At 39.7% G+C, this 15,130-nt stretch overlaps 1 long non-coding RNA gene across 1 annotated transcript; it reads left to right on the top strand.

The window, feature by feature from the left end:
* The first annotated feature begins 3,397 nt into the window (after window positions 1-3,397).
* On the top strand, window positions 3,398-15,130 carry LOC136790665 (uncharacterized). The gene is made up of 3 exons (XR_010831030.1): window positions 3,398-3,531; window positions 13,591-13,652; window positions 14,999-15,130. It is a non-coding gene; the product is annotated as an uncharacterized lncRNA (long non-coding RNA).

Below are 15,130 nucleotides of genomic sequence, written 5' to 3'. Positions count from 1 at the left end.
ATCCCTCAAGGACGGAAGGGAAAGACAAAGAGCGGTAACGGAAGCAATGCAGTTCTGCAGAAAACACATTCAGCACAGTGTCGGTGTTCTGGTAGAGAAAAGTAATCAAGTGGGAAAAAGCCTAAGAACATTTCAGTCCTTCTATAGAAAATAAAATTTGACCAAAAATTCCTAAATTCTAAGCTAAATGAAGCCTGATCTTACGTACTCTTACACTGTTACATTCTTAAGGTAGTTTTGTTAATATGTCACCTAACTGGTAGCTCAGACTTTTCCAAGCAGGTCCAGCACTGACCGCCAGAATATCTTACAGTGGAAAGTCTCTAGGCTAAACAAAGTTAAACATTAGGCAAATATTAGGACTTCTGTGGCTGATTTAATTTTGTTTTCTTTCCAGTCTCTATCTGACACTGTGAAAATAACAAATACATACAAGAGAAGTAATCAGGATGAAAATAACTCTGTAACTCCATTGCCAAATGAACTTAATGGTGTCATAAAACCAAAGTGTGCAAGGAAGATTCAGGTCAAGTGGAAATATAATGATGTAAAACCCAGGAGCAGAATTCAAGACCTACTCATAAACATGAAGGGAAAACTATCATTGTATTAAAGCATTGATCACTCCCCTTCTTTTCTCCACAGAAATGAAAATTTACAGACAATAATGTACAATTCTAGTACCACAGTTTTATATACAATTCAGAAAATTGTTTGTAATTCTTACAAGGTGTACCTCTGATAAAATACATGTTATCTGAAGCTGCATTTCTTTTGTCTTTTACCACTAATGATCAACACCGGAATTCTTCCTTCTCTGTTCTCATCACGAAATATAGGCCTATCTCTAGTCCCTCCCCACACACACATATACATATACACAAAATCCATTTTAGACTTTTTTTTTGAGGGTTCATCATTTGCTCTTTTTATCATACTGAGACAGAAAAGGCTTTCAGAAAGATTTTAGCCTGGAAATAGGGATGTGGGGTCCTGACAGGGCCTGTACTCGTGTACGTACAATGTTCACTAGGATGGCAGCTAACCTTGCCTAAGCACAAGGCCTGTGGAGAAACTGTTTATCTTCTATTAATGCAATAGTCATCTCTTGTCACTAAAACAGGTTCTTGCATATATCCTATTGTTTTGCTGATTCTAGCCTGTTTTAGGGGGATCATCAGTTAGATGCTGAGTACTCTTACATGGTTACATCCGTAGCAGCATTATCAGCCAGTATGTATGTCCATATATTTTCAGAACAATCGGTTGCATTCACGTCATGATGCCACCAGGAAATTATTTCTGACAGGCAGCTCGCCATGTTTTCCCAGAGACAGGTTTCATGTCAGATTGAGCAAAACCTCAGGTCTTTCAGCACAAGAGCAACGACAGATTAAGCACACACAGAGAATGAGAGACATTTTGGGGAAGGGCAGGGGGGATGAAAAGGACAGCTTTTTTTACTAGAAAGCGAGTGCCTGGGAAAACCACCAGTGTTTTGTCAGTGTGCTGACAAGGGCGTTTGTTCATCCCGCTGCAGCTTCAGGCAGGCAGTGCAATTGCAAGGCTGCAGTGAAATGGTGGAGTTCCCAACACAGCAAAATTGCTCTTTGGCCACTTAGCTTTCTGCTGCAGGCATAAAGGGTTGCAAAATTAACAATTGCATCAGGTAGGGGTCATGTCGCATTTCACTGTGTGATACAGAAGGAAGTTCTTCATTGCATCCCTTTTGCTCCCACTGTAATCCAGTCACAATTTCAGTTAAGAAAGGCACTCACCAGAGAAGTGACACTTTCACTTTAACCATGTAAATACTGGTTTTGAACCAATATACCAATGGTGAAGTATGAGCAGAGACGGATCATCTATAAAAGCCATGGGTCATTTTAAAAAGAATGCCAGACACATTCTTCCGAAGTCTGCAGAAGCACAGAGCTGCAAGGACTGCAGCCCTGAGAAAAGCACAGGGTAGCAGCAATCTGTGCCAGAAGGCATTGCATGGTACTCCAGCATGCACTTTAAAATCAGCCAAACTTTTTTCACCAAAATGGATAATGAGGATTCGTTCAATACTTTTCCAGACAAATGTATTGATTCCATCAAATGTATTCATTTATATCAGTTCACAGACATCTAACAGTTTGAATTTTGCACCAATGTCAACATAAGACTTGAACCAAAACTAAAGTTTAAACCACAATCAAAGTCTTCAAAGGCATGAGAAGAGTCCAGATAAGCTGTGCTTTTTTGGTCACTGACAGACACTGTTAACATCTAAGACAGAATGTCTACAATACATTTTTACAACATTGAACATTTTTAATTGATTCATTTCAGAAAACTTGTCAAGTAGAAACACACATGGGGGTGGTTCTTGTAAACTCAGTGATAAGAAGCAAAATATGGGAACTAAAACAATAACGTTTGGCATTCTGGAAAAGCAAACTTGAAGACTGTCAAATATTGAGCTAAATTAATAAATACCATAGCATGAGCTCCTATAGCATGCAACATATATCTCCCCAGACAGGATTAAGTGAATAATTCATAAGTGCTGCAGAATGGGGAATGAATGAGTGTCCTATACTAATTCTTGTAAAAGAGATTACCAGCATCTCATGGGGTTCCCACTGTTCTCCGTTATGCTATGAATGAATGTCCTACTTTAGTTTCATAAATGACCACTCATTATTGTTTTTTTTTCTTTCTGTTCCGTTATTATGTATTATAATGAGATGATTGTGGCCTGCTAAGATTTTTTTTTCCTTTTATCTTGCAGTTTAGATTTTTTTTTCAGAAATGGTGTGGTATTACAATCAGTCATTCGTCTTCCATAGAAACTGAGGTTTTCCTGCATAGAATTAAAACCAAATTCTCGTTTTACAGATTAAAAAGCATACTAAAATCACTGCTTGGGTCAGAGATTGTAAGGATAAACTTATGGCCACTTCCTTTACTCTCAACAAGGTGAACTTGAAGCAGGGACTTCAACCAATAATATGAATTTTATTACCTGTCAAATGCAGTTTATAATGGATGCTTTTTCATTGGCAACATCCCCATCCCCAGAATTATTTAATCACAATCTCTGTGAAGAAAATATTCTCATGCACTCATCAGATTTTCCAATTACTGTGTATGTCTTCTTGGTTTTATCTCGACTCTTCATGCATGAAAAAAGGGGTCCAGCTTTTGGAGCCTCTGTGTCAGCCTCTGTGCAAGCAAACATTTCATGAAGCAGTGGTGCTTAGCACTGACTGACACAGCTGATATACTTGTACCATGCAGTGCATTTGCATGACTCTGCAGCTTCCCCTTTTAGACTTTGCTGTCCATGGGTGGCCTGTGCCCAAATGCATCTGACACCTCAACATGCCGACTGCAGCAGGGGATACAGTTTTCTCCCAGGCAGCAACACAGAGCTCCCGTCAGAAGAAGGAAGACAGAGCAAAAATGACGCAAGCAAAGCTACTGGCCACTCTCAGACAGAGAACTGAGACCAGGGGAACATGCCTGCAGCAGCATAAACAGGTTTCTGTTTCTCCTTCTTCCTCCTCTGTGGGAGAAAGGAATCCATTTCTTTTCACTGCCACATTTTATTTGGGAAAGGAAAGCAAGGCAGGGATCATGTGCTGGATGCTGAGTCATTGCTTTGATTTATGAGGCTGTTGCTGTTTCATCACTGCACATTGAGCAATGATGCAATGTTACCAATCGTTAGAGTAAACCGAACTCCACAACTAGCATGGCTCTTCATAAATATATACAAGTGCTTAGTATGAGTGTAAAATAATATGCGTTTTTGTAAGCTGTTATTTTAAACACTTGTTTTAGTTAGCTTTTTATATTTGCTCTTTACTAGAGAAGAATGGAAAATGTGTAGTACTTTTCATCCGTTCTATACTAAGAATTTTATAAATGTTACCAAAAACTATTATCAGCTATATTTTACTGGTAAAGAGACAATTGTGGAAATCACGACAGGAAATGAGAGGAATTATCTGGAGCTAAATTCATGTCTGCTTTCAGTTTAATGAAGAAAACAAGTCAATAAAAAGGGGACGCTGTCAATGGAGTGCATACTGTTCTTCTGTACTGGAGGTGCAAAGCCTTTACTTTTCCATCTCTCCCTTCCTAGAAAAGCATTCAGTTTAGCTGAAAATCATTTTCCTTCCTGTTTTTTCTTGCATTTATCTGGGAAAATGTACAGTTTACCCTAAAATCAGCTCTGCAAAGACTTCCATTTTCTTCAGGACCTCTTTGTTTTCTGGTCCTAAGCAGATTGCAGCCGTGCCTAGTGTTGCTGAAACATAAACAGATTACTATCTCAGCAGGTTTTAAAGCAACAACAAAGCTTATTAAAATTGAGACATTGCACAAACCTCATGCAGTCTATTAATTCTGATCTTTATGTTCACAAACGCTGAATTTGGTTCATCGCAGAGCACTGCAGGGAAAATGAAATGATAGTGAAAGTGATCTCGATGGACTTCAGCTCACAGCAAGTATTCCCCTGAGAAGAGCCTCCTTTTCAGCAGGCTAATGTTTGAAATATAAAAATAAAATGTATAAAGCAGTATGTTTTTGGATTATTGGAAGTTAGTCATTATATCTGTGTATATATACAGATATATCTGTGTCAAATCAACTTGGTAAGAGATACAAAATGAAAGCTGGCATTACTGAACCTGATGGAACTTTTGTAGGTGGCAATAGATGGGCTAGTTAAACTTCGCCCATGATGAATATTGTATTTCAAAATCTGAATAATCTGCTTTTAATCTTCAAACATCTAATGCATCTAAAACATCTAATGTAAGTCATTTCAATCGGTAATCTACATTTTCTGATTCTTTTCTCTCAAATAAACATGAGATTAGTCTCATGGTGTCTAAATGAATGTTGGTACCTCTAGAGAACTAAAAAAAAAATTTGAAAAGCAACACTTAGAGGAAAATGTTTTTTTGCATTTCCCCTTCGTTTTTCCTTTTCTGGGGTAATGGAGTGTTTTCACTTCTCCAAAATCTTACCAACCTTCCACTCTATTTGCATTCTGTTGCTGATTTATTTATATTTAGCATTTTTCTTTGGCCAGCAGAACAAGCTATGATGCTGGATTAGAGCTTTATTCATAGTAGGATTTCAGATGACTCACAGATATATCTCTGCAGCAGCTGTTGCAGACCTTGTAATGCCATTAAGCTGTGACTCACAGAGAGATGTTGCACTGGAGCACTGTGGCTGTAGTCCTAGTGATCTCTACAACAGGGAAGTCACTCACTGTAGGTGATGGGAAAGCATCAATGCAATTTTGATGCAGAGCATATCCTGAACACATAATGCACACAATATGCACTTCACAAGTTTGTGACCTTTGCAGCATTTATGTGGAAAACCACTGTAGAAAATGAGGAAATCCTGTTTTCAGAAGTCTGTAACTGCTTCTTGTCAAAAAAGATTCAATTCCTCAGTCATAGTAAAACAAACAAACAAATAAACAAACAAAAATAAAACACCCACAAAACAAAAAAGAAACACTTCCTCACTCATGATTAAAAATATATATATATATATCAGCCCTGCAGACCCACTCATGACCATTAATGTCCATGAGAACATTTAGAGGTCCCAGGAGAAAATAGATTGAATGTGATACCAAAAATTTGGTCAGTTTAGTCTGCAGGGGATCAGTAAGCATCTTATATGTTTCCAACATTATTTAAAAGCTACAGTTTCTCAGTTCTGGGGAAGAGTTATCATATGCATAGGCACAGATAATGCTTGGCCATTTCAGCTTCAATGCCAAGAACTCTACCAAGCTTCCACCCTTGACTGATGCCATCTGTACAGAAACAGTAAGCCCATCTTTACCCCTAAGCTCTCATATGTTAAACTGACACACTCAGCTAAATTCAGATTTAGAGCAGATGAACTGCCACCCCTGGGGATAGATACTTAAGTACAGCCACTTGTCTGAAGTGCTTGGTAAGTATGAGCTTTGATCATCTTGTTTCTGCCAAGTCATCCAGTAAGACAGCAGGCATTATTTTAGACTAATGGAAGACATATAGCTGGCTCTTCACACACCTTTCTAAATCTCCACTGGTCAGCCAACGCTCATTTCATCTGATTTCATCCCACTGCCTTCAGCAGAGTATATCTGAAATGAATTTGGCCTATTTAGATATAAACAAAGCAATAAAGGACATACAGAGATTTAACAGACTAATCGTGTAACAAGTTATGTTTTTGAAACCCAGAAATAGCATGTAATTGTTATAGTGCAAAGATACAGAAATAAAAAGGGAGCAAAGGAGAATGAGCCAAATCGTTTGTTACACTGTTGATTACCCAGACTGATAGAGATTTTTTGGCACGTCAAACATCTCAAAAATAAAACATGAATTCTCACCTCCCTAACGCAGAAGAATGGGCATCTGTCATGTTACATTCCCTCTATCTACATTAGAGCCTTTCAAAGCCTCTCAGAGGCTCCTACCATGGAGCATTTTTTCATTCTGTAATGAACCCAGTACAAGGACATTATTTAGTTTAAAGGTCATGCAAAACATTAGCTGAGTACACTCTTCAAGAAAACTATTTCATAAATGCACATGGTTAGAATATTTCATAAGCAGCTAGTGTTACAAGGTTTTGAGTACATAGCCAATGACCTCATTCCTCAGACTTGTATGTATTTATTATCTACATAAAAGCACATATGCGTTGTAAATGCTCACAATTATATCAGCATGACAGATCAATCTATCCAAAATAACGCCGTTCTATAACAGTAAATATTAGCTCTGGGCAACTATGTATATGCCATAAATGTGTGCAAACAAATGGGTACTTTTAAACTGAATGTGGGATGTTTTAGTTTCTTACATCAATTGTTCATAAGCTCCTGAAACAAAATAGGTCTGGAACTTCTTTTAAATGCTTTATGGCTGCCTTTCTAGCTAAGTAGTCTTGTAGCTCTTTTCCCTGTGATTCTGCAGAGCTAAATAAATGATCAAGACATACTTTTTACTACATTGGAAAATAAAATACCATGTCCTGTAAATCCAACATAGGCTATACATAATCATATTACTCATTTACTAATTACATTATTTTAGAAATCACATGAGAATGCCCCTCTACCCTTCATAATTTTTTTTAATTGTTCCACACTACCATGCTTTAGAGAGGGCAGAAAGAAAGCAGGTAATCCAAGAGCCAAGGTCATTGCACAAATATACTGATTTATAGCATAATGTTATTTGGGACTCTGTTTTGTTTTGTCAGAAGTGGGTTCTTGGTTTGTATTTTACTGACTACATACTTATATGACAGGTTTAAAACTACTAAAAAAAAATCTGGGTAGTATTATTGTGCTCCTAATTTCAACCAGAAAAATGCCTGTCACATTCAGTTTATCTAGGATTTCTTTCTGAGCTTTTCTTTTTACTGAGGTGTGGAAGATGTCAAAGAAAGTTTTCACAATAGCAACATGAAAATGAGACTTACTTGGGAACTCACAAAAAGTGGTCGGTTTGTGATAAAAGTCTGAGATGGGCAGTGTGTCATGTGTGCATTAGAGCCTATACGATTCAACGGGGTGCCAGTTCTGTGACTTCCCACTTGTGACACTGGCTGTGTAACCTTTACAGTGAAACTGCCTATAGTTTTAAAGGCATTCAAGAACCAAGACCAAAAAGGTCCACTGTGCAGGTTATTTTCATTTTTCATGAAAACTATTATATAGGTCACGAGTTTCAACACCTAGCAGTTACCAGAGGTGTTGGACATTTGGTTATTGCCCTGGCAGTCTAAGAACTGAGACTCCTAAAAAAAAGATTTGGACAAGAACCTGTACCGGTGCCAACCAGAAGGTTTTCCATGAGTCTCTTGAAAGTACAAGCTTCCTCATATACTAAATGATGTGTACTTTGGTAGCTAAAGACACTTTACGGATTGTTTTTAACTACTAGCCCCTTTTCTTTTGACTTGTACAGTGTACATAACTATCTTTCGCATACAATTGTCAGCAAATTTACTTCGAAAAATGTAGAAAATTTATTTTTTTCTTTGTTGAATATTAACCCAGTAATTGCCCTTCCGATACCTGGGGAGACATGGTAAAGATAGAGGAGAGGAGAGGAGAGGAGAGGAGAGGAGAGGAGAGGAGAGGAGAGGGGAGAGGAGGGGAGGGGAGGGGAGGGGAGGGGAGGGGAGAGGGGAGGGGAGGGGAGGGGAGGGGAGGGGAGGGGAGGGGAGGGGAGAGGGGAGGGGAGGGGAGAGGGGAGGGGAGGGGAGAGGGGAGGGGAGGGGAGGGGAGGGGAGAGGGAGGGGAGGGGAGGGGAGGGGAGGGGAGGGGAGGGGAGGGGAGAGGGGAGGGGAGGGGAGAGGGGAGGGGAGGGAGGGGAGGGGAGGGGAGGGGAGGAGAGGGGAGGGGAGGGGAGGGGAGGGGAGGGGAGGGGAGGGGAGGGGAGGGGAGGGGAGGGGAGGGGAGGGGAGGGGAGAGGGGAGGGGAGGGGAGGGGAGGGGAGGGGAGGGGAGGGGAGGGGAGGGGAGGGGAGGGGAGGGGAGGGGAGGGGAGGGGAGGGGAGGGGAGGGGAGGGGAGGGGAGGGGAGAGGGGAGGGGAGGGGAGGGGAGGGGAGGGGAGGGGAGGGGAGGGGAGGGGAGGAGAGGGGAGGGGAGAGGAGAGGAGAGGAGAGGAGGGAGAGGAGAGGAGAGGAGAGGAGAGGAGAGGAGAGGAGAGGAGAGGAGAGGAGAGGAGAGGAGAGGAGAGGAGAGGAGAGGAGAGGAGAGGAGAGGAGAGGAGAGGAGAGGAGAGGAGAGGAGAGGAGAGGAGAGGAGAGGAGAGGAGAGGAGAGGAGAGGAGAGGAGAGGAGAGGAGAGGAGAGGAGAGGAGAGAGGAGAGGAGAGGAGAGGAGAGGAGAGGAGAGGAGAGGAGAGGAGAGGAGAGGAGAGGAGAGGAGAGGAGAGGAGAGGAGAGGAGAGGAGAGGAGAGGAGAGGAGAGGAGAGGAGAGGAGAGGAGAGGAGAGGAGAGGAGAGGAGAGGAGAGGAGAGGAGAGGAGAGGAGAGGAGAGGAGAGGAGAGGAGAGGAGAGGAGAGGAGAGGAGAGGAGAGGAGAGGAGAGGAGAGGAGAGGAGAGGAGAGGAGAGGAGAGGAGAGGAGAGGAGAGGAGAGGAGAGGAGAGGAGAGGAGAGGAGAGGAGAGGAGAGGAGAGGAGAGGAGAGGAGAGGAGAGGAGAGGAGAGGAGAGGAGAGGAGAGGAGAGGAGAGGAGAGGAGAGGAGAGGAGATTCTCCTAACAGAGGAGAATCCTGCTCTCTTCCTGTGGTCCTGGGTCAGGCTATCTGTCAAAATGTGTAATCTTCAGACACTGAGCTGTCAAACTGACCGCACTAAAAATGCATGAGTTCAGATTTTCAAAGTCATGATTTGCCCAGTTTCAGCTGATTTTTTCAGTTTTTGTTGTTGTTTTTGTTGTTGTTTGTTTGTTTTTCTGAGAAATGTCATAAAGCATTTCTCTGATGATCAGGTAAATCACCTGCTTCTCTGCAAAGGCTCTGCAGTTTCTCAACTAAATGATTATTTAGCATTTTTGACATAAGAATTCCCCTACTGTGCACTATTTTCTCACTCACACATGTCTTTCTGCTCATATTTGGGTGCAATGAAAACAGGGAGAGACAAGAAGGCATGCAGCTCTGTTTCCAGGCTGCAGCCCACCACGCTGCAGTACATGCTGTACTGCCATGATACTACAGAGAGTGACACCTGCTTGCTTGCTTAAACACACAGAGCTGACTCAAGCAGGTTACTGCTTTGTCTGACAGAGTCTAGCCTGCTTTGGGTGGATTTCAAATTGATGATGCATTTTCATTTTAGGATTTCTTTCCCTTTACTAAAAATTGAATATTCCTACCACCCTAGCTCCTGGTGCTATCTATATGGAAATTTAAATCTCTTACAAGTGCTTTTTGTAGCTGGCTGTCTGAAAGCATTTATCTTGACAGAGGCTCTCCCTATTCTCCCTTCCTATTCTCTTAGAGACATATTTCTAATTGGATATCAACATTTTACAGATGCTATCAGGAAAATATCTGCAGCTGTTTTAAATCTAAACTTCAGGGGCCTAGTTCACCATCCAGCTATTCCATGTTTACAGTGTCATAACATCTTTAAAATCAAAAACGTTAAAGCCAGCATCAAATGGAGGAATGTAGCAATCAATTATACTATCGCCATCAGTGTAAAGCCACATAACTTACATTTGCACCTATTTCTTGAAAGTGAAAACAATCACTGACTAGCAGAATTAAATGGTCACGCTTTATATTTTAAAGACCCATGTAATTCATTTGTCATGACCCTTTTCACATTTTCTTTCATGGTTTGTACTCACAGAAGAAACCAACCTAATGTAAACATCTGCATATTGTTCTTCCTCTGGTTTTTTTTGTGGTTTTAATCAAATATTTGCATAAGCTTGTGATCAGCCACGAAGAGGAATCTGGTTGGCCATGCTCTTCCTGATCCATTTTATTTATGTGCCAACAGTGCTTTTGCTCCTGTGCTTTTTCCTCTCTGTGACAAATCTGCTTGCCAGAATACCACACTGAAACTACCAGAACAGCTCTTTCACTTTCTGTCTGCTGAGCAATGGGTGCTTGTGTGTTTGTCCCAGCTTCACAAACATCAAAGGACGCCTGCAGAACCTTACGGCAGCAGTGAACCCAGTGTGAATGCCAAGTAGCCTGGCAAGAGATTGGATCTTTGCCTTGTTTTCTAGCAGAGAATTTATTTCAGGCATTATGTTCTTCTTCCTCATAGTTTCCACAGCTGTGAATAACTGTCAACAGAGGCACACGCAGAACTTTCATGTCCTCCTTTAGCTGTCTGCTTTTGTATTACTTTGCCTTTCTTGTGTATCTTGCACACAAGGTCCTGTGGGTACAGCAGTTACGTACTGGCAATCCTATAAGAAATGGTGTCCAAGATGATAGTCACCTTGGCCCACTCTTGCATAGTGCTGAACACCTCCTGTGAAAGGCTGAGCACTGTTGTTAGCACTAACACTATTAGTGATGTCAGGATCCCACTGCAGGGGGGCTGGCATTACCCAGATAAATATCAGGAGAGAAGCTTTGCTGCAAATAGCTCAAATTGCAAAGAAATGCCATGAAAGCAGCCAGCAAACGCTTATGTAAGGTCACAAAACAATTCCCTTGGCAGGTTCAGGAAGACAATAGAAGTGTGTCACGTGTTAACGCTCCTGTAGAGGTAGTAGTACAAATAAATACGCAATCCTTAAATGCATATCTTTCTAAATCATAAAGTTACCCTAAAATCAGTTCAAAAGGTAAAAGAAAGCTTCTACATTTGAGAATTTGGAAGCCAGGGTGACAACTATAGAAGCGTATGACACAATCAAAAGGAGACAATAGTCAGTAACGGCAGTGGTCTCCAAGGTTTTCTTCTCACATAGCCTCTCTCTCTGCCTATATTTATTCCATTATTATTATGTCCAAATCAAAGTATGGGAAGCCTATTTTGGGAAAGGATAAGAAAAAAAAAAAACAAAAAACAAAAAAACAACCAAAGATACGATGCCTACCTGCTTCTCAGAAGAGGATAATGGGTTAGATTTTAAGAAGTACTGATACATTCACTTTCATTTACCAGAATGAATGTTCCTAACAACACACTTGATATTATTGGCACTGATTTCCAAGGCCAAGCTATGAAACTGTGAAAAGTTGACCATACATGCATTGCACCATTGTGGACATCTATAGTTTGGATGCTTCCACCTAGCACAGTTCCTTCTTGCAGATGAGATCATTTCTTCTTGGGAACTAACATGTCTGATGTTGACTATTCGATGCTACCACAAGGGGATATAGGAAGCATACCAGAGAACTTGTCCTTGCAGATTTCTACTGGAAGCAAATATGAATCTGGGTCTATGCTCTGGGATTATCTATCCCTAAGTCTTTTCCCTCCAGTGCTGTGACTGCAAATCTAACAATGTATAAAGGAAATTTAGGCAAAGGAAATTGATGCTGTCTTTGTGTCTGGTTTGTTTCTCTTTGGTTATATTTCACTTTCCGGTGCTTTGTTTACACACTCAGAACAGCCGACTGATACAGCAACTGAACTGGTAACCCACAGAAATGCCTTCACGGGCTTCTATAAATCACCCCAGAGGCTGAATTATCTGATGTGTTCTGTGGCATGTTCTGTGCGTTTAAATATCCACTTCAGGATTCTGAGGTTTCTTTTACTAACATGTCTTGCCCCAGGAAAGCAGAAGTTTTGTCTTTCACAATGATAACGGATACATACAATATAAACTTACATTTACTTGTATAGGTCAAACACACTTTGTAATGAAAACCAAAAGTCTGTTCCCACCTGTGACTTTTTAAGCTAGACTAATGGGGTACAGAACCCTTAATGACAAAACATCATATAAACAACACATCAGTATATAGCAGCTAAATACTTCTTTATATCTTGCAGTCAGACATTGGTAAGTACATATTTATATTGAATAACTTTGCTGGCATACTGAATGTATGTTAGTCCATTTTGGATGAGCTGATACAGCAGTCCATGAGCTGGAGATCTCTAAAACATTTGCTCTCGCTCAGCTGGGAGTAAAAATCTTGCTGTAGTAATTATGCCTTTCTTCATGTAGGAGTTCATAGAAACATAACACATTCTGTCTTTTAGAATTTATATCTCTAAATCTGATGTTACATTCAGGCAGAGAAAAGATTTGTTAGCTGGTCTGAGCTAAAATGATTCCTGCCCTGTACCTTTTTAAATTTCTGATTTACCTATTCCTAAAATTCCATTAAAAACTTCCCAGACCATGAAAGTATTTTATATATTAAAATAAAAATATATTGCTTAAAATATTATGAGAGTTTGAGATCAATTGCACAGCCTCCAGTTGCTGCAATATCTTTTAAACAGAAAAAGACTCATGATGGAAATCAGCAATGGAAAGTAATTTATTTCTAGACAATGCTGGAAAAGAAGCAGCAGTTACCATATTAACATTCACTTCCACTACTGTATGAAAACTGGCCACCTGTTTTCTGACAGTATATCACGAAGGAAAATTGCACTAGTTCGTATACACTAATAGCATTACTCAAAAAAATTTTGGATTACATTTTTAATATGTGTCAAGTTTGTGACAACTTCAAACCTACAGAATCATTTTCCCTTACTAGAAATGCATTCATCAAACCTACAGCCCTCATTTTCCGTGTTTATACATTTATACATGCATTAATTTTAAAGGGAATAGTTCTTATGCTGGGACACTGCTACTAAGTAGGGTTGGTTTATCTTAAATAATGGAAACATATATCTTTAAAGTCTTAATAAAAAGAACATTTATACCATTTGCAAGAACAGATTTCAGTTGGGTTAGTAGTCTTTACATTTAAAGGCCATCAAACGTGAATTGGTCAGATAAGTCTGGCTCATCATAGCTAAGTTTAATCTATTAACTATAAAGTACTATATATTTTTGCCCTATGAATAGACTTGTAATCTGTCACAAATTTCTTTTACTAGATCAACACTTCAGCTGTCATTGCAAGGCTTTTTCTCCATCTGAAACAACTTGTTCTTCATGGGTACGCTTTTCTGCTGTATTTTAAAAATGAAGTTCTGCCTTCTCTTGTGCCAAAAGGTAGTCTCACATTAAAGTAATAATAAATTGTTATTGATTCCACCAGAACTTCAATGTGTTTCAAAATACACATTGAAATCAAAATGGAACTCAACATAGAGTGTCATCTAATCTTTAAAGTACGGTATAGGCATACTGTTTAATTTACACCCTAGCTGGAAAGCTGACTGGCTTGCTTCCTTTTTCATCCCTGTCGTGCACATTACAAGCAAGTGATGATCCAGAAAGAAATAGTGGATTCCTTAAATATAGACCATACTCTCAGCTTAAAAAGCTGCAGAAGCCTTTTCTGACCTGTTTCTATCAAAACAAGAATGGTGGCGTGGGGGGATGGAAACTGCTTTAGTGACACAGAATATATTTACCCTAGATGAGGTGAATGGATGGAGCTCATATCCTCATTTTCCAAAGGAAAGAAAGAAAGAAAAGAGTAATCTTGCAAGTAATGGTGACTGTTACAAAATAAAGGAGTTATGAATTTCCTACATTTTGGAGACATTTGGATGAAGTGACCATTGCATAACTAAATGGTTAAACAAGTTTAGCTTACCATTGAGACTTTGTAGAATAAAAGCTGGAAAAACTGAAAATTTCTTGAAGTGATAGAAAAATTTAATAGAAGTTTATTCCTCATCTTTTTTCCAAATATTATTCTTATTATAAATTCAAAAAAGACATATATATTTATTTATTTATAGGACATTGATCATTCACAAGCCAGAGTAAAAAAAAAAAAACAACATATATTAAGAATAAAGCTACCAATTTTGTTGCTGGGCTGCTTTTTTTGCAATGTGGATAGAGACTTTGTATTCACAAATGCGAACAAGCACGTGGCAGCATTGTTTTAATATCTTATGTAATCAAGTGGGTAGATTTCCAGTTGTCCAGAGGTATCAGTAAAAGCTTTCCTTGCCAGGGGTCTTACAGAAGAAGAAAAAAAAAAAAAAAAAAAAAAAAGTTTAGACATAAAATTGGATTTAAAAGTGGATTTAACTGACAATCTGACAATCTTATTTATCACCAGCACTACAGTAATTTTGAGGAAAAATCACACGTTCACTGGCATGTATATGAATTTATAGTTAGTTTCCATCTGCTTGCAGCCTTTTAACAATGACGTATGTTATGAACTGCAAAACAAACATACAAAAAAACAACACACAATGTTCATTGTCAGGTCCTATTTATGCTGGGAGCGTTATATATATGTTGGGACTCCTAGGTGACCAATTCAGTCAGGTTCCTATGGAATTTCAACAGAAAACTAAATGCTGTTTCTTCTTACAGAAAGAAACTTGCTTGGCCAAGCCTCTATCCACGGCTGTAAATATGACCTATAGGAAGTATTTCTTCAAACTGGATGAGCATGTTCTCTTCACGTATTTTGTTTTTTCCAGTAATAAAGCACAAATAGAAGTA

The sequence above is a fragment of the Anser cygnoides genome, chromosome 4 (genome assembly GCF_040182565.1).
Source record: "Anser cygnoides isolate HZ-2024a breed goose chromosome 4, Taihu_goose_T2T_genome, whole genome shotgun sequence".
NCBI lineage: Eukaryota > Metazoa > Chordata > Aves > Anseriformes > Anatidae > Anser > Anser cygnoides.
Note: the sequence above shows the minus strand (reverse complement) of the source record. Positions and strands in the feature narration are given on the sequence as shown.